At 43.5% G+C, this 27,982-nt stretch overlaps 1 protein-coding gene across 8 annotated transcripts in view; it reads right to left on the bottom strand.

Annotated features, from left to right (window-relative positions):
• AKAP13 (A-kinase anchoring protein 13) overlaps nt 1–23,517 on the bottom strand; it is a 337,762-nt gene extending 314,245 nt beyond the window's left edge. For all 8 annotated transcript variants that reach the window (XM_039490381.1, XM_039490379.1, XM_039490382.1 and 5 more), the window contains exon 1: nt 23,330–23,517. The gene's annotated coding sequence lies outside the window, so the exon portion shown is untranslated. The remainder of the gene's footprint in view (nt 1–23,329) is intronic.
• Between the last annotated feature and the right edge of the window lie 4,465 nt (nt 23,518–27,982).

The raw sequence follows: 27,982 nt of genomic DNA, 5'->3' as shown, positions 1-27,982 counted from the left end.
AAAATGTGGTGGAGCTGTAGCTGGCATTAGGAAGGCAGCATTAGTGGCTGTACTGGTCCTTCCAAAATGGATATGGTGTGTGTGTAGATATAGGTATCAAAAACGTCTGAGGCTTGTTAGGATTCAATATGAACAGCAAAAAGAAAGTAAATAAGCTAGATGAGATTGACTGTATTGGGCCACTAAATTGACAAGGGTGTTTAATAGTTAATTCTTTGTTCTCAGTATTAAAATTTGCATGGCTGGCCTTAGCTGAAGGACCATCATTCACTACTCTGGTACAGCTTAGTTAGGCTGATCTTCCTCTCAGACAGACAGTGCATTATCAGAAGTTCCTGCTATTCATTCTGCTTCCTGTTCGTTAGTGAAAGCCCCTTTTATAGCTGCTCTTAGAGAGGTTGTTAAACCAGGGGAAGACTTTAGGATACAGCAGATAAAGTACTTAGAATTATTCAGGAGAGGGCAAAGGGAAGTTACACTGGCTGGTTACAGCTGCACCAAAACTCAGAGATAAGAATCTATTTATTTTCTTCTTAGCAGATAAGAGAACCAACAATATTGCAATCAAAACTAGAGCAGCAGTGGAAAAAAATATTCTATTTCAGTTGATATCTACATCTGGGATTAAGATTTAGTTTGCATTAGCCAACTGAATGTGTTTGACTGGTAATTTATGTACACATGCTCAGAGACCAGGTGTGCTGGGAACATTATCAAAAAAATCAAATAAAAAAATTAAATTGGGGGCTGGGGGGGGGGGGGGGCAACTCACCAACCCAAACAGGAAGCCCCTTTCTGCTAAAGCTTCTCCAGGTGAAGTCAGTTCATGAATAACTTTCAAGGTCAGAGACTTTTTGCCATTTGACTTCAATGGGAGCAGGATGCTGCTCTCAGTGTTACTTAACCCGTGTCAGGTATCAGCAATTCCAAGCAGTTATTTTGCAGATTTCCATATATTATTAAATGACTATTCTCTATTCAAAAACCACCACCACAAGCCTGGCATAGTACTTGACTGTTCAGAAGGCCCTGAAAAGCTTAACAGCATCTGGAAATACTATAAGGACTCTGAAAAACTACCCCCTGGCCAAACAGCTTTTAAACAGGCTGTTTAAAAAAAGTAACAAACAAACAAACACTGAGGTTTGCCATCGTAATATAGCTAAAAAATTAACTAGATACAAATGCAAGCACTTTGCAGGCTTCCAAAATGGGGATTTGGGGAAAAGTACATTGTTCACCAAAAGTTAAGACTAATGACAAAAGATATGAAGGTAATGTCCACCCCCAAGAAGTCGGCTTAATAAATAAATAAAATAAACGGGCACGCTGGTACCATACTCAAACCAGATCCGCCACCCTCAATCACTCCTCCATCCATTCAGAACATCTTGGCAAATCCAGTTTGAGGTATTCCCCTCAAACCACAGTGAACGGAACCACCTCTGTGAGCAAAGGCAGCGGGACATAGCCTAATGTTTTGGATTACACAGACAGGAGCATTTTTCCTGTAAAGCATAAGGTGATGTTATTCCTCAGACAACTTTGCTGCCACAGTGTCAGAGAAGACAGGCAAACAATGTCCATCTGTGACAATGGTGGGAGGGGATAAACCAATGCTCAGGTTACTACAGGCCCTAATAGGGATGAGCCCCAGGTCCTCACCTGGAAGGTGAGGATAAGTGCCAGAGAGGGAGAGCGTATCTCTCTGTTTACAGGGGTGGGGATGGAACTGCCTAGGTACGGCAGCTGTACTCACCCTGCGGAATGTGCCCAATTTATTACACAGAGTTATTTAATTCAAAATGAGTCGTAGGGTATGTCCACACTCAACCTAGGTCTATGGGACCCGAGCTTGTGGACTCAGTATGTCCAAGCCTATGCTTGAGCAGCCACACTGTATTTAACCCTGGATTTACAATTGCTGGACACAAGCCTCACAGCTGTGCTAACATGTCCATACTGTACTAGACAGACCTTCTGATTCAGGTCTGAGGCTTGACCTGTGTCCACATGACAAAATGACTCTGCTTGAACTCAAGTCACAGCAGGACTCAGGCTCTTACCCACACCCCTAGCAGGGTCCTAGGATTCAGGTCCAGAGTACTTACTGACCTGAATCAGACTGAGTGAGAACAGAAAGGGGACTTAGGCTCAAACATGAGTCAGAGCCCAGGCTTAGTGTGTAGTGTACATATACTCGTAGAGGTCTCCAAGGGAGGCCCCTCTTCCCCAAGATATCAATAGGCCCCAGAGTAGACAGCCCCCATCAGTTCATACTGACCCTCTGCCTGTCTCCAGCATAAACAGCATCCTTCCCTCCCATGTGATCTGTGGCAGGGAGGTGACAGATTAACAAATGAAGTAGCACAAATGCAATAGCAGAGCTTGCCATTAACACATCTGCTCCTTCAGACTGTCGTGATGAACTATTTCAGAATGGTGACACCTATTAAAGCATGTAGCTACAAAACTACCAAACTGTCAATTTTCATACCAAAAGGAGATAAAATACACCCACACTGTAAAGTTGCTACTAACAAAAGACTTTAGGATTTCTGTATTAACTGCAATGCAAACCTACAGCAACGTTCACATTAATATAATTTCTGTAATTATATAAGCATTTATAAATGGGAATCAGGAGCTCTGCTACCAATGCATGTGTCCTTGGGCAAATCATCTAGGCCCATTTTATTTTAACAGGTTCCACTAACTTTGGTTGCCCAGCTTGAGACACCTAGGCGGATTTTCACCACATACACTGCAGCACCCACTGACTCTAGCAGGAGTTGCAGGTGCTCTGTTTGCAGGCATCTGGTTTTAGTGGACATCTTTGGAAATGGTGACTCATTTCTTTGTGCCTGAGTTGCCCCACCTATTATGAGAGGATAATTATGCTTACCTAGCTGCATGATGTCTTTGCAAGCCCACATATAAAAAGCCCAAAGTACTGTTATACATGTATACAACATACAGAAGGGATTAAGCATATTCCTTAATTTGCATCTTGGCACTATTAGCGCTGAATGTATCAAAACAAGTCAACGGGTGTTTCCGAGAATAGAAATGTTGTAATGGGATGACACGATGGAGCTTGTTTGTTCTGTACATTTTGTAAGCTAGTTGGTTCTGCCCTGTCAAAGTACAACCCTTGTTGCACCAATGTTTAATTAAAAACAATTAGGCAGGAACACCCAAACCTTCCAGCTTGTTCTCAGAGCTCAGAGAGCAACACCGTAAGGTTATCCGTGACAGCTGTGCAACCAGAGACATGCATTTTACCCCGTTAAAAGGAACTGCCTTATGAGTTCTCTAGCTCAACAAGTAGCTTCAAGCTCGATGCAGAGTAAAATTCTATGCCCTGTGTTATGCAGGGGGTCAGACAAGTTTATCAATTTATCATAACTGTCTCTTCTGGCCTTAAAGCTACGAGTTTGAGTTTTAACAAAACAAGATTTATGCCCATTGTTCCGCACCTGGATAGCACAAATCCTGCTCCATTTCAAAAGCTACCTTCTGTCCCAGTGATGGATACAAGAAGTCTCAACCAGAAAGAGAGTCAAGTGCTCTTTTGCATATCACTACCAGCATGCTCTGCTGGTTCAGTTGTTTCAGAGATGCTGTTATTCTGAGACTAGAAATGTTGATGCTTTGGGAGAGCACTTAGTTCTTGTTCGGTTTGTTTTACAAGCCTGAATTGTGGAAAGTTTGAGAACGCCTACATACATCCTTTTCTTAGCTTCCATAATCTTAAAAATCTAATATTTGGAATAACTGGTACTGAAATAAGTGGAAGATATTTCAACAGTAGTTTCTTTGTCACTAAATGAATTTGCTGCAGCACACTGGTTTGTGTTTACAGATGCAACCAAATTTTCTACATGCTTTGCAAGGACCACCAGTGCATTATTAACTAATGTGAGTGTCTTTCTCAATGATAATGTATTCATCCTACAGCATATAATGGTAACAAAGTTCCATTTGTGCAGAAAGTTTCCCACAAACCTAGACTCACTGGGAGAAGTAATTTAAAAAAAAATGGAAAACAAAGTTCATATTAAAAGGTGATTATTTAAACACGCTGTGCTCTGAAATAGTCATAGCAATACCAAACAGGGATTTTATACCATGCCGGAAGAATGTAAGGTAGGGTTACTAGCACAAAATAAGGTGAGGAGCAACCGAAACAGTGTGCACAAGAGAGAAAAGCTCTGCAAGACCCAGAGTAATAATGTCCGCTCAACGTATGCAATGCTTTTCAGCTCTACTCTATCTTGAAACTGCTTATCTAGTACTTCAGCATAATTTTCTGCTACTGAGTCATGCACTTTCAATCCCCGACTTTCTCAGTACTATCTGTGTTCATGCAATCTCCTGCTACCTATATAAATCCACATTCAATATAAAAAAATTAATATTGCAAAGATCCCCAGATCTCCTACAGTTACTACATACTGTTCAGCTTTTGAAGGCAAATTCATAGCCAACATCAGCAATACTACCAGGGTTTTGTTGGAGTTTTATACTGGATATGAAAGCCATCCAAATTTTGGAGAGTTTGGAAGCCTGTCTAATACTCATACATGTTAGTATGTAATTATACAATGATATGATCTTCCTCAAGGTTACAAAAGAACTTGCAAACTAAGGCCATGTCTGCATTTAAAACTTTTGCTGTACAATAATGTTGGGTAGGAGGGTTCCCTCCCCCTCCCCTTTTAGTTTGTTTTTAAGAACAAACATTTTTATACTAGCAAAGCAACTTCCAAAGCTTGTTTTTGCTGATAAAACTTACTTTGTTTGGGTAGCTGGTTTAAGCAATACCAACAAAAGCACCACTTTGCCAGCATAAGCTGCGTCTATGCTAGGAAGGTATAGTTGTATCAGCAAACCTTCTCTAACAATAGATTAGACCTTCAGCTCTGCTTCTGCTAGGAGATACACCTCTACTCCGATATAATGGGACTCGATATAACACAAATTCGGATATAATGCGGTAAAGCAGCGCTCCAGGGGGGCAAGGCTGCGCACTGTGGTGGATCAAAGCAAGTTCGATATAACGTGGTTTCACCTATAACGTGGTAAGATATTTTGGCTCCCAAAGACAGCATTATATTGAGGTAGAGGTGTACATGCAGGCTAAATTCTGTGCTGTGGTCATGTAGGGTCCCAGTGAAATAAAGCGAGCTGAGTAGGGGTCCACCCATAAACATCTCCTTCCCCAGCCCCAGCCCAGTACCCGCACCCCCATCCGAAGCCCTCATTCCCCCCCCCGGCACCTCAACCCCCACCCCAGCCCCCTCTCGCACCCTGAACTCCTCTTTTCTGGCCCCACCCCAGAGCCTGCAACCCCAACCAGAGACCTCACCCCCTCCTGAACCCCAACTTCATGAGCGTTCATGGCCCGCCATACAATTTCCATACCCAGATGTGGCCCTCAGGCCAAAAAGTTTGCCTACCCTGATGTATAATGATCATGAATTTGAAATGTGAGCTGTGTTGCTTAGCGCGGGTTGCTCAGATAAAAGCTATATCGTATTTTTTCTTCTTCCCTAATTAAATGAACATGAGCATTCTAGCATAAGCAAGTATATGTGAATTTTAAATGTATTTTCCATATAAAATCATACAGAAGACTCTGAAATTTGCTTTCCATAAACAGTTGCGCTAGTAAAACTCAATTATTCTAGCGTTCATGGGATGTGAATAAAAAAGGAGCCAAAAAGGCTACTAGAGTTCATTTAAGAATTCAAACAAATATTATCTAGAAATTGTTTGCATTATTCATCCAGCTCTAATATTACTGCATACTTCTAAAAACATCTTTGGATGGCAGCAGAGAAGATATGTTTTTAGCTGCAAAAAATGTATGACTGTGTGTCAAAGTAACTTATAATTACCCCTTAAAATTGTGTGTGTGTGTGTGTGTGTGCGCGCGCGTTATATATAAAATACACACACACACACACCCTAGCTAAATGTTAGATTGCCAAGATACCACTAGTGTTGACAGGATATCACCTCCCTACAATCGTTGCTACACAGAGAGAATCACATTTTTCAAAAAATATTTGAGAAGTCCTTTTTTTAGTCAATATTTACACAAGAACGACTTTAAAAAAAACCCATCAAGGGTTGAAAGAAAAAAAAATACATAAGGGAAGAAGTTAGCAAGATTAGAAAACACACTAGACATGCTTATATGCATCAGGGGGTGGCAAGCCAATTTCCCAGTGCATTTTCACCCTTTACTTTGGATACTTTTATACTGTGCATCTCAAACTTACATCAAGCCTCTGAAGGTTTTCCTAGAACTGCATGCATGTTCCCGTGTACGTACCAACATCTCCCAAACTCAGACTAAGGAATGACTTCTTCTGAAGGGGGAGGGAGGTGAAGGATTCCTTAAAGATAAAAGCTTTAAAATGGAATCGTGATCAAAGTGCTGCTCTGCCTATCTCCTGCCTCTCACTCAGCTGCCCTCCTAACCACTTCCTTCCTTTCTGCTGCATTATTTTCTGCTTCTCAGGCCTGGTACATCTTCAGTTAATATATGCAACTCCCCACTTTCAAAACACAGCCATTCCAGGATTCTTTCCAGTTATAATGATTACCTGCACCCCTCCATTTCTGTTTAGTGCAGTCCACGCTGTACTAGTTTGTCCCCTGACATAGGCTGTTAGACATCTGAGGCAAGGCCTTATTTATTTGTTTGGCAGCACTTCCCTCTATACAGTTCCACACTTGTGGAGCTATATAAATAAAAGGTAGGGGATGTCAGTTTCCCAGTAGATCAAGTGTAGCCAGCTTTGGCAATGTTCATTTAACTTGAACAATACTTTGTATTTCATTTGCTCATTTCATCCAAGGAGCTCAAAGCACTTTACAAACATTAATGAATTAACACTCACAGCATATGAATTGCAGGAACACACCAGCTGCTTTAACAGTACACAGCCAATACTCCGCACGAATTATTTTTGGCACCACAAGAGTTACAATGTGTTTTTGGAGGGGTGGGGAGTAAGAGGAAGCAGTCACAAATACGGCATTACTAATACTGAAAATCTAGCCTACTTACCACAGTGGAAGATTTACTCACGAAAAGATAGCAAGGTTTGGCCTTAAAGCAAATACCAAGATAGCTGGCAGAAAAAGCTAGCTAAGGAAAACAATTTCCAAACTATTAAAGTGATAGAAAATTCAAATCGTTCATCACTGCTATGGAAGTCAAGGTTGCAGAGAGTAGCTTCATCACTAGCACAGCTGCTGAAACCAGGTTTTTATTTTGCATTTTTAACCTACTGCTGTGGTTTCCTCCACACGCCTTACTCAACCCCTCCTCCATTTACTTTTCTGTGACAAGTTTATTTACTATAAGTTTTGCTCTTATTTTCCTGACTGTTCTGCCATTAGAAAACCTGCCCTACTATACACGCACCCGTGGCAGGACATGGTGGCTGTTTGCAGACATCCTGTTCACTCCAAAGTTTAATAATATTACATCTCTGCCTGAGCAAGCTAGTACTCACCTGCTAAGAAGCTCAGAGCAAATGCTAGAAAAACAAACGACAGTGGGCACCGTTACGTGCTATGCAAAATCATTTGTATTTCCTTCAGAACGACACAAGAGAAGGGGAAAAACTAAATTCTCTAAAGCTTGTTTCTTTGTCTGATGCTATAACATTAAATATTTTCTTCCTTGCTAATAAACAAAATCATATTATTAGGAAGGAAATAAACTGAAAACAGAAAAAAAAAAACCACAGATACCCAATCTCACAAATGCAGCTGAATCACTGCAGTCATTTTAACTCAGAATAAACATTAAAATGTAAAATGTAAAAATAAAATTGCGGATACAGACTAACACGGCTGCTACTCTGAAACCTGTCATTAAAATGTATGAAGTCTCCCCAGCTTGTTATTTGAAAACCTTTACAGCTTCTATTTGATCCCTCAGAAACCTGCCAGAGAGTTGGTTGAAAATTGAGGAAGGATGCACAAATAACTGCAGTAATTTTTGTTTCCCGGGTTTCAAAAAAAAATTTTTTTTTTCATTTTTTTTTCAATTTTTTCCTCACAAAAGAGTTGTAATCAGAATTTTTGCTTTTGAAATGTTTCCATTTTTTTCCCCAGTTTTCCTTGTTCCCGGTCCCTTGAGACTTGCCATTGAAAAGGAAGGCAGAGGGGGGAAAAGGAGAGAAAGGGACAAAGAAGGAGAAAAGATAAATTGAAAAAACTAAACATATCATTGTCCCCATTTCATCAAAAACATGAAAAACAGAAAAAGACAAATTGCGGAAATTTCCAATTTAAATAAAAGCCATTTAAAATAAAATGCCATTTGCAAAATTTCAACCAGCTCTAACATAGATTCAATCCTGCTGCTGCTGTTCCGAACAGCCTACTGACTTCAGAGTGAACGGTATTAGATATTGTGATGGCTAAAAACCTCTGAAGGTCAGGTCTCTCTCCATCACCACTGTACATTAAGTTGTAAAATAGCTTATCTTCCCATGCTGTACATATAGTTTTCTTTTAACTTTTATTTTGGTTAAAGTTGCCATTAAAAAAAGCTATTAACCTATGTCTCCCTCCCACCCCCACTAAAGAAAAAGCAGAAAGCAAAATAATCATGGTTATTTCCTTCTTTTCTTTGCACTAATTCCTAGACTTTTATCTCAAACCCCCTGCCCAATTCAAAAAGTGAATTCATGCCATAGAAATTCAGTTATTACCACTGCTCTACAGTCCTTTAAATGGGTAGATCCCCCTGCAATTGTTAAATTCACCCTGTCAAAGCCTATTTACATAATACAAATATGAGAGACAAGTTGTAATTATACCTTTGTCACACCAAGGCCAACTGGGGGATTCTGGTCTGAGAATGCAGTGAAAGTGAGAGACAGACTGGGAGAAGAGCCAGATTGTGTCAAGAGCAATAGATTAACACTCTGATTTATTAGCTCTTTAAGTCAGGTACTGCATTTTACACCCTTTATTCCCATAAAGGCAAAGATATTAGACTTATCAGAGCATGGTACCAGAACATGGTGTGCTTCAGTAACTTAGATGAACTTTCCTCATAACAAGAATCACATTCTTTTTAATACTGCCCTAAGACTCCTCAATTTGGTTTGTTTAAATGTACAGTAGTTTAAAGAAGAATGGGTCACTAGCAGCTACAGCAGGGGTCAGCAACCTTTCAGAAGTGGTGTACCGAATCTTCATTTATTCACTCTGATTTAAAGTTTTGTGTGCCAGTAATACATTTTAACATTTTTAGGAGGTCTCTTTCTATAAGTCTATAATATATAACTAAACTATTGTTGTATGTAAAGTAAATAAGGTTTTTAAAATGTTTAAGAAGCTTCATTTAAAATTAAATTAAAATGCAGAGCCCCCCAGACCGGTGGCCAGGACCCAGGCAGTGTGAGCGCCGCTGAAAATCAGCTCGTGTGCCGCCTGTGGCACACGTGCCATAGGTTGCCTATCCCTGAGCTACAGCATATAAGGAGATCCTTTCTGAAGCCCAGTTTGTGTAGATCGGTAGGTACTTAAACCCAATAGCTGTGTGAGAGGAGGACGCTGGAGAGGAATCACAGACAGACGTTTCAATTCAAGAACACTGCCAAGGACTCTGGAATGCTACAGTTCACTATTTTTGTGTTATTTACATTTCTCGACATCTAGTAATAATCATGCCACAGTCTAAAAAAGGAAAAATAAGGAGAGAGAGAGAAGACTACTTATATGTTGTATTTTGCTGTTAAGGAGGGGGAAACAGCCTTCCTCGTTCTGACTCCTAATCTTGAATTTGTTTAATTTTGCCTCTTTCTGGTCTGTTGGACTGGAGCCAGGGACACACTGAGTTGATGAGAGAATCAAGGTTAGAATTTAGCTGTCCCTGCTCCCAGTCAAACAGACCACAAAACTCCTTACCTGACATAAAAGGATATCATGGTTCACCTTACCAACTCTGCTGCGAGTCAAAAACCCAAGACCCAAACACGCCACAGTCTTGGATCTGGCCGTGGTGTGCTTGGCCCATGACCCCAAGGGACGGGAGAGGGGAGCTGTCTATATACTCCCCCAATCCTGGGTCATGCCAGGCTCCGGGTTGGCCACTAGGTTAAGTTACAGCAGTTGTACCAGTATCCCAGGGCACAGTTTCATCCACCAGGGAGCACCGTGCACTTGGTCCATACTCCATTCTATCCTCAGCCTGCCAGGATATGCTGTGCCAAGCAGATGGGGAGAAAGTAATAAGAGGGTCATATAGGGCTTGCCACACTAGCGTTATGCCTCCTTCCAATTCTGCTTAAGTGGCACAAAGTTGCCAATGGGAGGGGAGGGAAGGGGACCAGGGTCAAGGATCCAGTCCATTATCTATTATGCTCATATTCTTAAAAGTCCTATGCTTCACGTACAGAAGCTATGGCCTTAATGTATATGACTGCAGGTGTCCTTCCTTAGCTCATTTGGTAACAGTGGCACACTTCCTTTGCAAAAGGAAACTTGCTAGACAGTGATGCTATTTATGGACATACTGCTATGAAACTAGGCGAAGTTTCAAACTATTATTCATCAACATTCAAGTAGTTTTTGTTATTGTTCCACCTGCCCTGAAAGGAGTAGCCAGTGGGGAAAAAAAATATCAATCTATTGCCAAAGTGGAGGGCTTTTAAAAAAAATTAGTAAGTGCGGTTAGAGAACGAGCACAGGTTAGTAGTATCCGAAAATTACCACCACCTCCTGAGAGCTGTTCAAAAGAAACAGGTAAAATGGGTTGGTGATTTCAGTCTAGTAAACAGGTGTTCATACACAAGGAAACCAATCACAGCTACTGTTACTAGCAGATTCAACAGAAACCGAGCAGTGGATGGGCATGGAGAGCCCCCTTAGAAGTGTTCCCTCTCCCCCAATCCTTACCCCCAGAGGTCAGGAGCGAGAAACCTTGCACTGCACTTCTCTACGCTTCACCTGATTCAGAGAAGATTTTAGTTTCCAGTTTCTAGGCAGCATTTGCCAGCTCCATTGTTTTTAAAAGAAACTTGATACAAAGCACATTAACTCATGTTGCTAATTAACTCAGGCGACTGATGAGTATAATGTACTTCCCACAGGTACTCCAGCTAACATGAGATGTATGTGTTCCCAAGTATTTTTAATAGAGGCATCTTCATATTTAAATGCCAGCTGTCTCACAACCCCTTTTCTATAACTGCATGTTTTACTCAGAGGAGGCACCTCCGACAAAGTGAATTTGAAATACAAGAAGTTTTGCAAAGCTCTCACAGAGCTCAAGGACATTTGGAAGGGTAGTAATAGGTTTATAATGAACCTTAGCGTATCATCAGCAAAAACAAAGTTGATTCTTAGGATTTCCCCCTTTGGTGTTTCCCATAATCTTCCTTCTCTCCTATTCCCTTGGGAAAATAATTTCATGGCTATCAAAAATGGGGACAATCTGTTCTTCTAAACCAGTGTTTCCTAAACTTCGGGCACTGCTTGTGTAGGGAAAGCCCCTGGCGGGCCAGGCCGGTTTGTTTACCTGCCGCGTCCGCAGGCCCGGCCAATCGTGGCTCCCACTGGCTGCGGTTCACTGCTCCAGGCCAATGGGAGCTGCTGGAAGCAGTGGCCAGTACGTTCCTCAACCTGCGCCGCTTCCAGCGGCTCCCATTGGCCTGGAGCAGCGGAACCGCGGCCAGTGGGAGCCGCGATCGGCCAGACCTGCGGACGCGGCAGGTAAACAAACCGGCCTGGCCCACCAGGGGCTTTCCCTACACAAGTGGCATCCCAAGTTTAGGAAACACTGTTCTAAACAGATGGATGAAAAAATGAAATCTCCCCAAAAAGAAAGGCACACACAAAACTAGTTAAACATTAGGGCTGTAACACAAACAGAAACCTTACAGGAAACACAAGAAGTTAAAATCACAAGAGCAAGCCTTACTTTGATTGATTTCCTGGCTTTTGAAGCATTAGATACAATACTTTATATGTGGGCGGGGGAGGTAAAACAACTTATTTTCCTACACACAGTCCTATCGCAGAGTTTATGCACATAGGTGAAAAAGAGCCAACACTTCAACAGCAAGGTCTGCTCCGATATTACACACATTCCTCAGGAGGCATGGGCACAAACCATTGAGTCAGACAACTGCATTCAGGCTCTCGCCCATCATGATAACAGAGGGTACGTTTCCCGCATGAAGTACAAAATTAGAGCCTTGAATCAAGTGCAGAGTGACACACAGCTCGCTGTATCCTTCACCATATATGACCATACCACGCCTACCAAGATGACCCGGTGGACAAAAATCAGCTCATGGAGGAAGAACAGCTGGTTTAAACTGAACTAGAGCAAGCCATAAGTTATGCTAATAGGCAGAGGAGAACATTCTGAAAAGCTTGCACCCCTGGTGAAGTTTGTTTTGGCTGAAGAAATGTACCTACAATTAGTCAATTCAGTCTGCAGATTAGGAGCACTCTATAGAGTGGTTGCAAATGCTAAGCTGTCACATAGCAGCAACAGGTGACTCAAGTCCTTTCAAGGTAGATAAGTGGAGTATCATAAAATCATAGAACTGTAGGGCTGGAAAGGACCTCAAGAGAACATCTAGTTCAGTCTCCTGCACTCACGGCAGGACTAAGTATTATCTAGACCAGAGGTTCTCAAAGCTGGTCTGCTGCTTGTTCAGGGAAAGCCCCTGGCAGGCTGGGTCGGTTTGTTTACCTGCTGCATCCGCAGGTTTGGCAGATCGCAGCTCCCACTGGCCGCAGTTCACTGCTCCAGGTCAATGGGGGCTGCGGGAAGCAGTGGCCAGTACAACCCTCGGCCCGCGCCGCTTCCCGCAGCTCCCATTGACCTGGAGCAGCGAACCACGGCCAGTGGGAGCCATGATCGGCCAAACCTGCGGACGCGGCAGGTAAACAAACTGGCCCGACCCGCCAGGGGCTTTCCCTACACAAGCGGCGGACCGGCTTTGAGAACCACTGATCTAGATCATCCCTGACAGGTGTTTGTTTAACCTGCTCTTAAAAATCTCCAGTGATGGAGATTCCACAACTTCCCTAGGCAATTTATTCCAGTGCTTAACCACCCTGACAAGAAGTTTGTCCTAATGCCCAACCTGAACCACCATTGCTACAATTTAAGTCCATCACACTGAGAGAGTGTTTTTCAGGGACATCAAAAGAACCAAGAACTTTAAAGATCTACAAGTATTCTTCATAAGCACAGGAGATTCTGTCAGGGGATATGGCCAAGATTTCTGTTCCCATTGTTGTGCAGCATGCAGTGGGCTAGTTATTATTTTATATTATTTGTATTGCCACAGCAACTAGGAGCCCCAGTCATGGACCAGCACAATGGTTGCTTCCTGCCCTGCAAGCAAGAGAAACAAATAGTTTGTAAAGCACTTGGGGATCCCCTTTGAGATGAAGAGTCCCATGTTATCTCTGTGTATGAGCTATCTGCTTGTTACCCTCCAGGCTAACTCATTCAATCGAAAATCCTCTATTTCATTTCCAAATCATTTTGGAAAGGACACAACCCCAAAATCTGACTATGCTTTCTAGTGGTTAGCAACCCATTCACTGATTATGTTCTCTCTCTGGTACTGTGGTGGCCAGGCTCAGATTGTGTAACAATCTATTTGTCCAGCCCTGTATTAAAACCTCCTTCCTTGCTATCCACCAAGATATTCTGAGAGATGCATTTCACCTGCTTTGTCAGGCTACCATTCAGAGGCTGAGTGTCTTATTTTAATATTGGTGCAAATTAATCCACCCTGGAACAGAATCTCCCTTCCCAGGAAATTTCACTTGTCCTCATCAGGTTGCACCTCAATATTGCTACCCCAAGGCTGTTAGGAGTCATGGTGAACATGTCCCATTAAAAGTCATCCTTTATTTGTTATTTTAACATCTACCCCTTCTTTATTCAAGAGTGCCCCATGCAGAATTCCCAGAGATAGTTGGACATCTATACCCTAATTCACTCCAACTTATCACCAAAAACCTTTCAGGAACTGGGCTGCCTTTGGTTCCCACCTACGGATGACCCAAATCCCATCGAGAGTTTGACAACACAGAGGAAACCTTTACATAAAATTATGCTGATGTGGCCTGCATTATCTAATATAGAAAATTCACCCAGTGTCTAAAGGAACCTAAAGAAGATTTTTTCCTATCCCCTCAATACTGCAGAGCCATACACACAGATTGCATGTAAGCATGTCTGTAAACTTAGAAAAAGGAGGGAGGTTGGGTTGACAACTAGTCTCCCTTTGAGGAAGTCTAGGCTACTTCAATGGGTTTTCCATTGTTTATATCCGCTCTATGGTGGGGGAAATGCTCTGGACATTCAGACATTTTTTTCCTAACCCAGAATGTTTGAACTTCCTGGTACAAATTAAAAAGTCTATACAATGACTGCTGATGGTAATTTCTAATCCCTTTTGTTCAAAGTACTAGAAGTCCTTCGGTTCAGCCTTTGACTGAACATTAGAACCTCTCAGGTATGTCTCTAATGAGGCGTCGTTGAAAGCCACTTAGGTTGTAAAAAACACTATCCAGTGCTACAGGCAATGGGTCAGACGGGCAATAAAACAAGACTTTCACAGTGCAGAATCACAGCAGAATCAACAATTAACAGTTTTAGGGTAAGAATAATTCTCTGCCCCCTGCAAAAGCTCTGAATTCCCTTTTAATTCTCTGCTCTCCCACAAAAGCACTTCTCCCCTTGCTCATCACCATCCAAACACTGGTTATCCCAACCACAAGTATGTATTTCCTGAGGTTTCAGCATCCCAGAGGCAATTCATAAGGAAAGTAAGATCATAGTGAGTAGTCCTTCCCCTTCATTAAGCCTACATTCCCACACACAAATCTGTTTTCCTTAATAGTAACTACAGCCCCAAAATTTACCCTGATGTTGAGAAGACAGACAGGAAGTACAGCAGGAAGCTGAATACCATGGTACGTGTGATGCTTTCGTCAACAGCACCAGACTCACTTTCAGACTAGTGCTTCAGGTACTAAGATGCATCCCAAACATGGTCCCTTTACCTTATTCACAGTTTAAAATGAGTGTGCAATCAGTTAAACCAATGCTTCCCAAACTTGGGACGCCGCTTCTGTAGGGAAAGCCCCTGGCGGGCCGGGCCAGTTTGTTTACCTGCCACGTCCGCAGGTCCAGCCGATCGCGGCTCCCACTGGCCGCCGTTTGCTGCTGGAAGCAGTGTGGGCCGAGGGACGTACTGGCTGCCGCTTCCAGCAGCTCCCATTGGCCTGGAGCAGCGAACCGCTGCCAGTGGGAGCCGCGATCGGCCAGACCTGCGGACACGGCAGGTAAACACACTGGCCCGGCCCGCCAGGGGCTTTCCCTACACAAGCGGCGTCCCAGGTTTGGGAAACACTGAGTTAAACCATTACCAGACAAAATGATCCTTCTCATAAGGATCACAGCAACATTTTACCTCTCCCCATGCTCCCAATTCTACTAGACATCCCTAAATTCACAAGAAGAATGGCAAGAATAAGATCAAGCCAGTCACCATCAGGTGCATGGTAGCCCTAAAAGGAGGAAAGGTTTAATCCATTTTTTGTATTTTGAAGACAGGGGATAGTTTAAAAGAGCTCTGGTATAGCACAATACTTTCTTGTTAGTCAGAGATTTACTAATGATAACACTGAGTTTTATACAGCAGTTACACCACTGGACGCTGTGCTACACTGAATGAGAGCAGAGACATTTACCTCCTGACTAATTTTGCTAAAAGCTTTGGATGAGGTTATGAAGTGTGCAATAGCTTTTAAAAATGCTTAGTGTTTTGAACTGCAATAGGCCTGGCTGATAAAAGCATGTAGCTACATGCAAAACTCCAATGTGGGCACACTGAGACCTCACTGGTAGAATTCCCTGGCATAAGACTTTAAATATCACAATCCCTCGTGCTGTACACTAAAAGGACCACAACATATCAACCCTATAAAGAATGGGTCATATCAAAATTCCTCTCCTTCTCTACATCTAAATGTCTATGTTCTCTCCTCCTCAGAGACAAACTAACAACATGACTAAGTACTTTAAGAGAAAAAGTACTCTAATTCCCACCAATGCTGGAGAAAGGTTGAGTGGAATTTGGCCTTGCAACAAGCTACTCTCTATGTAAAGTACTCACATTGCAAACTTTACATATTCTCTATAAGATGGGTTTAGAAATCAAACATACATTTGGGAAAATTGCAAGCCAAAAATTACTGCTTTAAGGCTGATGCAATTTAACATCTTCCACAAACTTGACTGGCCACCAAATCAAGGTCCAGGAGACAGACTAATGAAGATCAGAAGCAGTCGGTAGCTCCACGCATATGTTTTGGCAAGCACCAAACAAAGATTTTTTCTTATTCTATTATTACTTTTACGTTGTAGAAATGAATTCACAAATGCTTGAAAATTAAAATGCAGATTGATGCCATCTACGTGTTCCTAAGCAGATCTGTTTAAATTAAATGGACTCTATGGTGACCAGATGTCCCGATTTAATAGGGGCAGTCCCGATTTGGGAGGCTCTCTCTAATATAGACCCCTATTATCCCCCACCCCCGTCCCGATTTTTTAAACTTGCTGTCTGGTCACCCTAATGGACTCACAAAGAACAACTGAACTGGATCTCTCTGGTTGGCTCAGTCCTGAAATTCCTACTTATGTGAGTAATCCCTCATCATTCAATAAGTCCCATGCAAATCAATGGGAAAAGTCACGCAAGGCTTAACCAGGTGAGAAAGAGTTGCAAGATAACTCACTAGGTCTGCTATTGCCAAGAGTTATTCTCTGACACTGGAAGGGCAGGAACATTTATTTGGGAAATAATTTATTACTAATGCGGTAACGACAGCATCATAGAAAAGTTATTTTTGGAATGAAGGGTAAGCTGGCTAATGTTGAAAATGTGAGATGGTGTGGAGAAGAGGCAATTACTGATGTTTATAGAAGACAGAAAGCCAAGGAAAATATAAATGCAGAAATAGGGATCTCAGATTGTCTTAGAGGAGAAAGATTAACATACACTAGTTCTATGGGAGGGGATTATCCTATGAATTAAAATATATACAGGAAAAAGTACCAACAGAGGTTCTGATTCAGACCTTTGCCAAGGCATCTGTATACCAGCTGTGAAGCTGTACAGGGTCCATAGTTCTGGCAGACCTCTCCAACCACAAGAGAGATTCCACAGTAGCTAGATCTCTAATAGCCCTAGGCATAGAGGATGTGGCTCCAGGTATTCTGTGCTACTGGACAGGGAGATGTTGCAGCACACAGTAAATTAGAGCCATCTCTGGGGCTACTCTAGTTTATGGTGGGTACCACTCCAAATACTCTGGCTGCCTCCAGAATCAAGGAGATGCAAAGATCACAGAGCCCCCACCTCAAAGACCTCCAGAGCTGCTCCCAGGTCATAGAATAGAATATCAGGGTTAGACAGGACCTCAGGAGGTCATCTAGTCCAACCCCCTGCTCAAAGCAGGACCAATCCCCAGACAGATTTTTGCCCCAGATCCCTAAATAGCCCCCTCAAGGATTGAACTCACAACCCTGGGTTTAGCAGGCCAATGCTCAAACCGCTGAGCTATCCCTCAGCTTCACTGGAGTTTAGAATTGGAGCTGTAAAGCTGCCCATTAGAAATCTACAGTACTCCAGTTTTACCCTCTTCAATCTTATCAATATTTTGATAGAAGTTACCCAACACTCTCCAGCATCAGGTCTCTTTATAGAGAAACATAAAAAGAAGATCGATCTTTGAAGACCACAGCAATACTACTTTGGGACACATGATAGTGTTACATTCTTTTAAGCATTTCAATAGATTTCAACAATTATTTTGTTGGAGAAGTTAGAAAAAAGGCCAGACCTTTTGAGAGATGGATATGCTGACTAGCATAGAATATCTGCTACTGCACTTTCTACCCTGTGTCCTGTATCATCAACTTGTGCTATTAGACTAAGCTTTTTGGGTGTATCCTTTCTAGGAAAAAAAGGTGTGGTTTATTTATGGGGGGTAGGGGTGTTAAACAAATGCTAAAACTAATATGGACAAAATTATAGTTTTAACATGTGACGGTAGGTCAAGGGAACAAGCTAATGTTAAGTTCAACCTATTAATATATATTAAAACAACTGCCTGTCCACGCTACAATTTTCCTTGTATAAATATTAACATGGTAAAAGATGTCTTTTTTCCAGTTAAAACAACACCTTGGAGTCTGAGATTTATTTGCTGAGAACACTTTACTTATTATACACTTCCAAACAACTATATGGAAACACTAAGAGGGTTTAATTTCACTGGATTCATAGTTGCAACACTATGAATTAGAAAATTTAGTTGCATTTTTATCATGTAGTCAAAGGAGAAGTTACCCTCTTAAAAAGAAACAAATGGATATGATATGCTGGGGCAGGGGAGATGTGTTCTATAAACGGAATGTAGCAACCGGTTCATTATGTAAATGTTTGTTCTTGAATGCTGTCAGCATACCTCTTTATCACTAGCCAAAGGCACACTTTACGTGAGGGTTATAGCCTTCCAACGCCACATAAAGGTCAATTCCGAGGGAGAAAGACAGGTAAGAAAAGGACTCTCAATAAGCTGTCTCCATGTTTTTGCTATTAGCTGCAGTGATCAAGAAGTCTGGTTCTGAATGATGACATCAGAAACATTAAGTGGTTGGCTATTCAGGGAGTACTAGGGATAGCTAGAATATTTCTGTCCAGGCCATTTTTCCAACAGAAAGTTAGGAGTTTGATTATACAAGATTCTTTGTGAAGAATGTCAGCTCTCTGTGGAAAACCGACTTTTCATAAAAGACAAATGTCCAAAATATTTCTAGATGGTAACCATACATTTTTTATTCAAAAAGGCTGCCATGGTGCCTCCTGGGAGTTGTGGTTTAGGTTCCTCCTACTAACATTATCCTACAGGCTGGGTTCCCCAGCTGCAAGATATGTCCTATGATGAACCATGGCCAGAGACTCCCATGAGGTATCACAGCATCCTACCAAGAATGGAGACTATGGTGCATCCTGGGAGATGTAGTCCAGCCAGTACATTCATATCCCTTCCCCCATATAGAGAAGACTAGAAGCATGGGACTCCCAGATTACAACTCCCCATGAGACGCCATGACAGCTTTTCCAAATCAAAACTTTAACTAAAAAGTGGAAGCGTTCCATGGAGTTAAAAAAAATTCTGATCTAGCCAAAGACAGAGAACAAGATGTTTTTGATCAATGTACCTCTTAGCGAGCTGCATTCTGGGCAGTAGTACAATTTGCACTAAGAAGAAGAAAATTAAATACACTGGGGGAAGAAAAGGAGGAAGAGTTAGTGTTTTTTCCAAAAGCCCATTTAATTTGAAAGGGGTGAAGAAGTCAATGAATAGTACAGAAGCACAAGTTTTGCTGAATTTATTGGTGAGACACATGAGTATTAAGAAGGTTTCCATTTTCTTTGGACAGTTGCATCTTTTCTTTTCCAGAATAAAGGGTTCTTAATAGATGGTCGCTTAATGGAACATAACAGGCAGGAGGCATAAGGCCTTTTCCAATTTAATGATGAGTTCTGAAAACAGATCAATTGTCTTTGCTCCGCATTTGGTTCTGTTTCACCTGCCTGCAAACAGGCATTCGGAAGGACAAGTTGTTCTAGTTTTACTGTAGTTTGTACTTCTCAATCATCTACTGAAATGCTGTTTTTATAGGGTTCTCCCCAACCACCATCATTAACCTGAAGTAAACATCGTAAAACCTGAGTAACAAGGAGACTACTTTTCCCCATTCTGTAGGGTGGGGAATGCCAGTGTCATAGAAGTGGACTGAGACTAGAAAGCTCAGGGGACCAAAAAATGGTGTATGGAGCCTTCCCTCTACATGTCACATCTACAAGTTGACCATGCATAGCGGTGATAGAGTTGGTGGTCTAAGTCCAGTTCCTAGCCAGCAGGTGCCCATATCACAAGTATCACCTTTAGCAGAGATGCCAAGAATTTAATGGACATGCAAATTAAGGTGGCTAGCACCCATCACTCCAGAGTTTGTGGGTGCTTGACACCTCTCAGGATCAAATGCTAACATGTTCTCAATCATAAACATGAAGGCTAGACAAGGCAGTAAGTGACCAAGATTTTTTGAAGTTGCTAATGATTTGGGATGTCCAACTGAAGTCCCCTTAAGAGAGGCCCAACTCTTAGAAAGTGCTGAGCAGCCACCCTCTGAAAAAGCAGGCCCCTTTCAGGTCTATCTGAACACCACACAATCTGTGTTTACCCTCCCAACCCCAATGTGGTGTGAAGTTGGGAAGTGGTATTATCCCCCCTTTATGGGTGGAGAACTGAAGCACAGAGAGTCTAGATGACTTGCGCAAAGTCACACAGGAAGTCTGTGGTTGAACAGGAATTGAATTGAGGTCTCATGTCCCAAGCTAGCATCTTAATCACTGGATCCTCCTTCCTCTAGCTATCTACGGTATCCCAAATGGAAACCCAAAACCACTAGCCTCATTTTACAATATTGTCCAATACCATCTGCATAAAAACATGCAGAATATTTTAGTGTTGGCAAGCTGTGTATGCACATGCAAAATAACCACATCTTGAAGTATAATCTGATAAGCTACCTAAAAGCTATATTTGATACACAGATATTCTTGTTAAGGTTCTTTAAGGGAACACAGCAAGGCTGGTTGATTGGCCGGCCACAATCTGCCCAACTAGCAGGTAACAGGATATATGACGGAGAAGGAGAAAGAAAAAGTCTGAGGGGGAATGCTAGTCTTGGAGTTGGAGCAATGTACTGGAGGACTGGGTTCAATTCTCCTCTCTACCACAGACTTCCTGTGACCAACTCATTCTCTATGAGTCAGTAGGGATGTAAAATGTTAACCGGTTAACCGATACGCATCAGTCTTACCGGTAATGTATTCAGTTAACGTTTAAATGCCATCATGTCTGGGGTCCCGGCTGCCGGCCTCGGCCCCCATACCCCTGTCCAGGTCCTCCCGCTCCCCTAGTGCCCTATGTTGTGAACTCATTAACAATTAAAGGTTTAACGGATATAATTTTAATAGTTTAAACGGTTACTTTTTTAAACACTATTTACATCCCTATGAGTCAGTACCTCAGATTTATACCTGGGGAAGCAACAGTTTCCCCAACCTCAGAGACATTGCAAAGTCAACTTCAGTAAAGTTTGTGAGGCTCCCAGATATTATGGTGATGGGAGAAATACAAAAACAATCCCTCCATTAAATGATTCATTAATATCTTACCTCAAAAAGGATATCTGGAGCCTAACTCACCTTAGCAACTCTACAAATAGCCAGTGTGTACAAAACAGAGAGGGGAAAAAATCCAGAGAAGGAATGATTTCTAGCTCCACGGGGTTACTGTAAACAGAAACCACACCATTTTTTCTCCCTTTAAAACTGATTAAATTACATTACTCAAAACTCTCAGCACATAAGACATTCATGCAACTCAGGACAACTGTCTAAACTTGCTTTATAGTCTACGTGCTTAACATACTTCTACCGCATCACATATCTCCTACTTATTTTAAGTTTCATGGTCGACTGAAGAACTAGGTAGTCCACAGATGCTACTGAGTGTTTTACTATCATATTTGTAATGTGTTCATCGAGACAACCTCTGGGCATCTCTAAAGTGACACAATGTCATATCAGATGGAATTAGTACAGTATGTTCATACAAACAGCACTATGAAAACAGCCTGAATGCAAGAATGAAGAGATACACAATGAAGCAGCGTAAAAGACACTGCAGTAGAAGCAATTAGAGAGGTCAGTAAAACTGCTCTCTGCTAATCCCAACTCCTTCATATGACCTGCAGGGATAACATGGACACAGAAGGTGGATTAATAAACCCTGACAGTTAAAAGGTTAAGAAACAGCAGCACTTCTGTGACCCTTGTTCACGAATTCCACAGACTTTTTTCAAATAAAAGTCTGTTTGATTTAACTATAGAAGCAAAATATATGTGCAGTGCCTCCTAAAAACCACAGAATAAAAACATGAAGCATGTCTATAGGATGACCCCCCCCCACCCCCCGCTCAGAATAACTTCAAAGGTTCATATAAACACAAATATTACAACAGATGGTGTTTTAGCTCCTGGATTACTTTCCTTGCAATAAAGTGGAGCTATTAAGTGTGATTTGGTTGAACCACTGAAATTGAAATTAAGTATTTCACATCACAACATCCATGATTTTGATACAGACAGAGGAAGTTTACTTTACAAAGATATATTGACATTTTTCTAAAAAACACTCCTCCCATCTACACACAAATCCCTGGGGAAAAAGTCTAGAAAGCCACAGTCTGTTAATTTATCAATAAAATGGCTTTCGAGGCTCACATTTCTCTCTCCCACCCCTAATCGTTCCTCGGGATAAGAGGGATTTAACAGTTGGTGGCAATAGCTCAAACTACTCCAGAGAACTTGGTACAGAAGTTACCGTAGCACAGACAAGAGCGGAGGGAAAAGTGGCTTCGGGCTTGGACACAATAAAGTATGTTTGCAATTAGCAAAAGCAGAAACAAAGGAAAGAAAAGCGAGAGAGGAAAACGAGCAGCCCAGACCCGGGCTGCCCGATCCAGCAGTGACCTGTAGAGAGCGAGCCTGGCTCTGAGCCCGTCACAAATCGCACTGACGCAGCCCGGGGCAGCTCGTGGAAGACACAAAGTTGCCAAGAGAACCGCCCTGGGGGGTTCAGGACTTGCACATGGAAGCTTCCCCCCCAGGCGCTTACCCATTTCAACACAGCCCTTCCGGCCCCCTCCCCAGATGCGGCAGGGACTGGGAGGGGGCAGGATAGCGGGACAATGAGGGGAGAGGGGGGCAGGAAGGGGCCTCTCTCCACCCGGGAGATGGGAAGCAGCAGAATCGCAGCGCCGCGACCGCAGGGAGCCGCTCCCCGTACCCCGGCCGGCGGGGGTGGGGGCTCGCCCCTGCAGAGCCTCCCGCTACTCCTTCTCCGCGGGGTCTCGGGGGGCACCGGCCCCCCAGGTTTTTGCAGCAAGAGGGGCGAGGGGCTTCCCCCCGCTCTGCAGCAGGGGGGCACCCCAGCTCTGCAGTGATGGGAGCGCTCCCCCCCAGACTCTCTGCCGGGGCCCCCCCGCTGCAAAGATCTCCCGGGGAAAGACGCCCCCTCCCCGGCCCCCCGCAGACGCAGCCCCAGGCGGGCCCCCCCCGGGCAGTTCCCCCAACTCCCGCAAACTCGCTCGCTCACTCACCCCGCGGGCGGGGCGGCTTGGCCTCCTGCAGCGGCGGGGAGCGGGGCACAATGGCTGGCGGCGCGGGGCGCTGGTGCAACAGGCGGCGGCACCCGAGCGCTCCCGGCGGCTCCCTCCCTCCGCTGGCCCGACGAGCAGCCCTGGAGCCAGGACGCATGCGCCACCGAGGCGGGAGGGGAGGACACACACCCCCCCTGGTTCCTCCTCCTGGCGCGGGGCGGGGGGAGCGGGAGGCTGCTCTGATTGCACGGCCCGGGGGCCCGCGCGCTCGCGGCTCCCAATGGGGGGCGCGGGGAGGAGGGAGCGCGGCCGGAATTCACGCGTGGAGGACGCGGGGCGGGAGCTTGGACGGGGCGCGGAGCTGGCTCCAGTTGGTGCCTCTTGCAGAAGTGGCGAATTCAGCAGCTGAGCAGGGAGTTCATCAAAAGGCAGCGCCTGCTGTCCGGGGATCCCAGAGCGCTTTACCGGCTTGCATAGATTAATCCTCGCAATGCTCCCCCCCCCCCCCCACGTGGCATGTCTGTTACCCTCCTCACTTTACAGAAGGGGAAACTGGGGCACGGATCACTTAAGTGGTTTGCCCAAGATCTTCTGCCCCTCAGTCCTGAGAGGAGCTTTAGCGGGTAGGTCATCCTTCCCCATAGGACAGCACAGTTCATCTCAGAGAGTATGTATCTTGTATTTCTTCGAGAGACTGGGTAAAAAAATAGGTGGTCTGCAGATTTTAAAGTTACTGTTTACCTACGTAGACGATTACTAAATTACCATCCGTTAGAGTTGGGGAACTCCTCTCCGGACTTTGGGATTTTGAAACATTTCAGAAGCACTCCCACCTTTTATGTTGTAGATTTCCCAAGACTTCAGTGAGTTTCATAAAACATTCTCCTCCCCCTTAAACAAATAATTTGAAATTCTCAAGGGCTGGTGTAGTTTTAAAAGCAAATGTATTTCTACCAAAACGGAAGCCTGCTCTCTGTAAAGAAACATGCAGCAGCAGTTTGCTGTAAATCAGTGGAACCCAAATCTAAGAATTCTCTTCTAAATGTAGGTCCTCCTTGGATATGCAAACAATTTGCTGGCACACCTGAGAAGTGGGGGTGACACCATCAGACCTTTCCATCAGTCTAAATTGTGGGGAGCACAGATTAGAGCAGCTGCAGGGCTACTTTGGTTATGCTTTCTGAAACAAGCCCATAAAGGCTTGTACGTCTGGGTCCAAGCTCAACAAGAGCAAAATGCATTCTGACTGACCCACAGGACGTCTCCTACTAGCTGGGCAGGCAGGGAATGATGTACAGCTGGCTATATTTGTGTTATACCACTTGGGGATTTTCCCTGGGTCAGGAATTCCCCAGCAGCTTTAAGCCCCTTTGCACCACTGGAGCTACACAGAAGGCATGCACATCGGGCAGATGACATATCTGATGTTTCACACACTCATATGGCACACAAAAAAAATTCTCAAAAGGTATATAATGTCTGGTCAAAAGCAGGGGAAAGCACAGGTTAGCTGCACACAGAAAACCATTCTACCCTTACAATGCGCTAAATCCTGAAGTTTTCACTTAGTTTTTGCTCAGTTTCACTTCATTGAAATCAATGGCACTTTTGCCCCAGGAAAAACCTGGGGGATGGGAGGGAGAGAAATGAGCACAGATCTCAGTATTTTATCCCAATAAATTTTTATCTCTAAACTGGACATTCTAATTTAGAGGTTCTCAGGCAGGGATTTATGGTCCACATGGGCTTTCAGGGTGGGAGTAAACAGTATGGGAGATCATCAAAGTGCCTGAGGTGAAATCTTGGTCAGAATCTTGAAATTGACTGCAGTGGGACCAGGATTCCACCTGTTTTCCTGTACAATTTATGCATTGAATAACAAATTGTGATTTGTTTTTTTTTTTGCGGAGAAATTACAGCTTTTTCCAGACTGGGAAGAGAGATTGCTGGTTTCCCAAGGCCTGAGAAGCCTTGTTTTGATTCCAGGAAGGTATTTCTAGTGAGTTTTATCACCTACATTTCACCTTGATGTTTCTCCCTCATGTGCGACCTTTTCCAGTTTATTCAGCTGCTCTCTGAATTCTAAGTAATTATAATACTGTGCTGCTTTATTGAAGTTAAAGGAAAGTGGTCAACTTTGTAACGCCCTGGATTTATTTTTATTTGAAGAAAATAACTTTCACCCACTAAACTTTAGCTTTAGTTGTGTGTTTCAGTCTGTGTTACATTTCTAACATTCCCTCCTCTGGCTATTGTAAAGTTTCTCCTTCTAGTGTTTCTGGCATCATACGCTCTTTAGCAGTGAAATGTGATCCTGTGCAAATAAATGGGGCGCACACGTACGCGCCGTCAGAGCATTCTGTTGCATGCTCCGTATAAGTGATCCCTGCAGAGGGAAGGACTCATTTTGTCGCGTTTGAGCTGTTCGCAGATTAGAGGCACATATTAGATAATTTTTTCTGCAGTGATTCTCATATCTCTGTAACCCTCCCAACAACTCTATGAGTTGAGTACATATGATTATCCCCTGTCATACACATTGGGAACCTATGGCAAAGAGGGCCAAATGCAGCCCTGACTTACACTGCAAGGAAAATGTGGCTCAGAAAGTTTGTGACTTGTCAAACCCACAAGTTAGCAGCAAAGCCAAGGCTAGCAGCACCTATTTCCTGTAGTCTAGTCCCACTAACCACCAGAAATCATTACCTCGCTAGAGCAGCCTTTGTTGTAAAGGACCTAGAGCGCTGTGCTAAATATGGGCTGGTCCTGTGCCCATTTAAGTCAACGGCAAGAGTCATTTTAACTGATGTGGAAGACTAATCAGGCCCTGACATAGTGCACAAGAAACATTTCACCACTGGAGTAACACAGTCACTTCTCGGTTTGGAACACTTCTGCTGTTTTACCACGCAAGATTACGTGACCATTTAGAAGAACAAGACGAGAAGAATAACTTTCCCAACTGAAGCTGCAAGGGATGGGGGCCGGGGAAGGTGGATTGGTAGGGACACTATACGGCCCTAACTTTTAATTTGATGAAACCTAGGTTAATACCTCTTCCCTTGTAAAAAGGGGCCATGGGTTCTTTAATGGCTATGACTAGTCAGACCCTCATTTTTATCTCCCACCTAACAGACAGGAAGTCCAGCAACACATTGTTGACTTATAGGAAAGAGTGCCACCTAGTGAAACCCCACTTCCTGCAGCACCTTTGTGTCCCATGGAAGTGTTCCGTCAAAGCACTGACCCAGCCCAGCCCACAAGGACAAACACAATAACAAGGTGGCATGGTAACAGCTGAATAAATCTTTCCATATAGCATATGGAAACATATTTTTCCCCACTTAGACTTTGATCAAGGGAATGTTTCTGCTTTAGCAGCTAGGTATACAGCAGACAACCGCATACATCACAAGTCTTTCTCTCTTTTTCTGTCTCACATACCCACTGCATTTACACACACACTTAACAGCTGTAAACGCTTTCAGGAAGTTTTTTAAATGAGCGAAGGCAAAGCTAAGCAGTCTCTTGAGAGATTGTACCCTAATTGCAACATTCTCTACAATGAAGTCCCCTGTAATGGAGAAGGTGTGTCATTTCACCTCCAGTCTGATCCACAACAGCCTCAGCACTGCTGTTCTTTATCAAGTAGATATTGCCAGTTGGATAAAACTGCAGTGATTTTGTGATGTCGGTGAAGTAGGGACCGGGTTATAGTACATTGGCTCGGAGGACCTCAGAGTGCTTTCTAAACAGCTTAACCTTCATTTCCTACCTGTGAGGTAAGTAAGTGTTCTGCTCATTTTACTGATGGACCGAGAGCTTAAGTGAGATGCCTAAGATCACAACAGAATGGGGAATCAAACTGAAAGGCCCACTTCATTGTTGGACTCCAGCCCTTTTCATCAGGCAGGCGAGCTCAAAGCGGCTATAGAGTAGGCATAACCCAGCCCACCAGGAATACCCCTGGCACATGAGGATCTTGATTTTAGGGGAAGAGTCAACTCTAACAGCTCTATACCACCTGCACATTAGGTCTGGGCAATAGAGGTCCAGATGGGATGGCAGGAGAAGCATCACACCGAGGAGGTGTGGGCGGGTCTGGGGACGAGAGGGAGGGGTGAGTGAAGTGAAAGAGCACAGCCTGGGCACCCTTGAAATTCCATCCCTCTGCGAAGTCCCATCGGGCTCTTTTATTACTAATACTGCAGGGGCATATAGGAGCCTCAGGCATGGAGCAGGACCCTTTGTGCTGGTTCTGTCCCAGAGAGCTTGCAATCTAAGCTGAATTCAGGGCTCAGTTCAGAGCAGACTTTAGGGCTACTATAACCTGCACTGGAAGGTCACAAGGCCCCTGCAGCCCCTGGAAGGATCAGATATAAACTCCCTGCCATTTGTTGCTGCACCAGTGCCTATCCCTGCAATTCTTGACTCCCAGCCTTCTGCTCCAGTTACCAAATAATACTTTTTACCTGCAACCATCTTCAGGGTGCTTGGGATGAAAGACTTGTACATTGAAATGGGTTTTTAAAATTATTTTTAAAGTGCAACCTGTGCATCCAAGTTCCTCACCCCAAATAATTCTTGCATTGGGTGCATTAGATGCACTGCTTAGTGACCACGCATAGAAGCAAATTAACAGTAGTTTTCCTG

This window comes from Mauremys reevesii, linkage group 10 (genome assembly GCF_016161935.1).
Source record: "Mauremys reevesii isolate NIE-2019 linkage group 10, ASM1616193v1, whole genome shotgun sequence".
In the NCBI taxonomy this organism is placed as follows: Eukaryota; Metazoa; Chordata; order Testudines; family Geoemydidae; genus Mauremys; species Mauremys reevesii.
The sequence above is the reverse complement of the archived record's forward strand: the minus strand, read 5'-3'. Positions and strand labels throughout refer to the sequence as shown.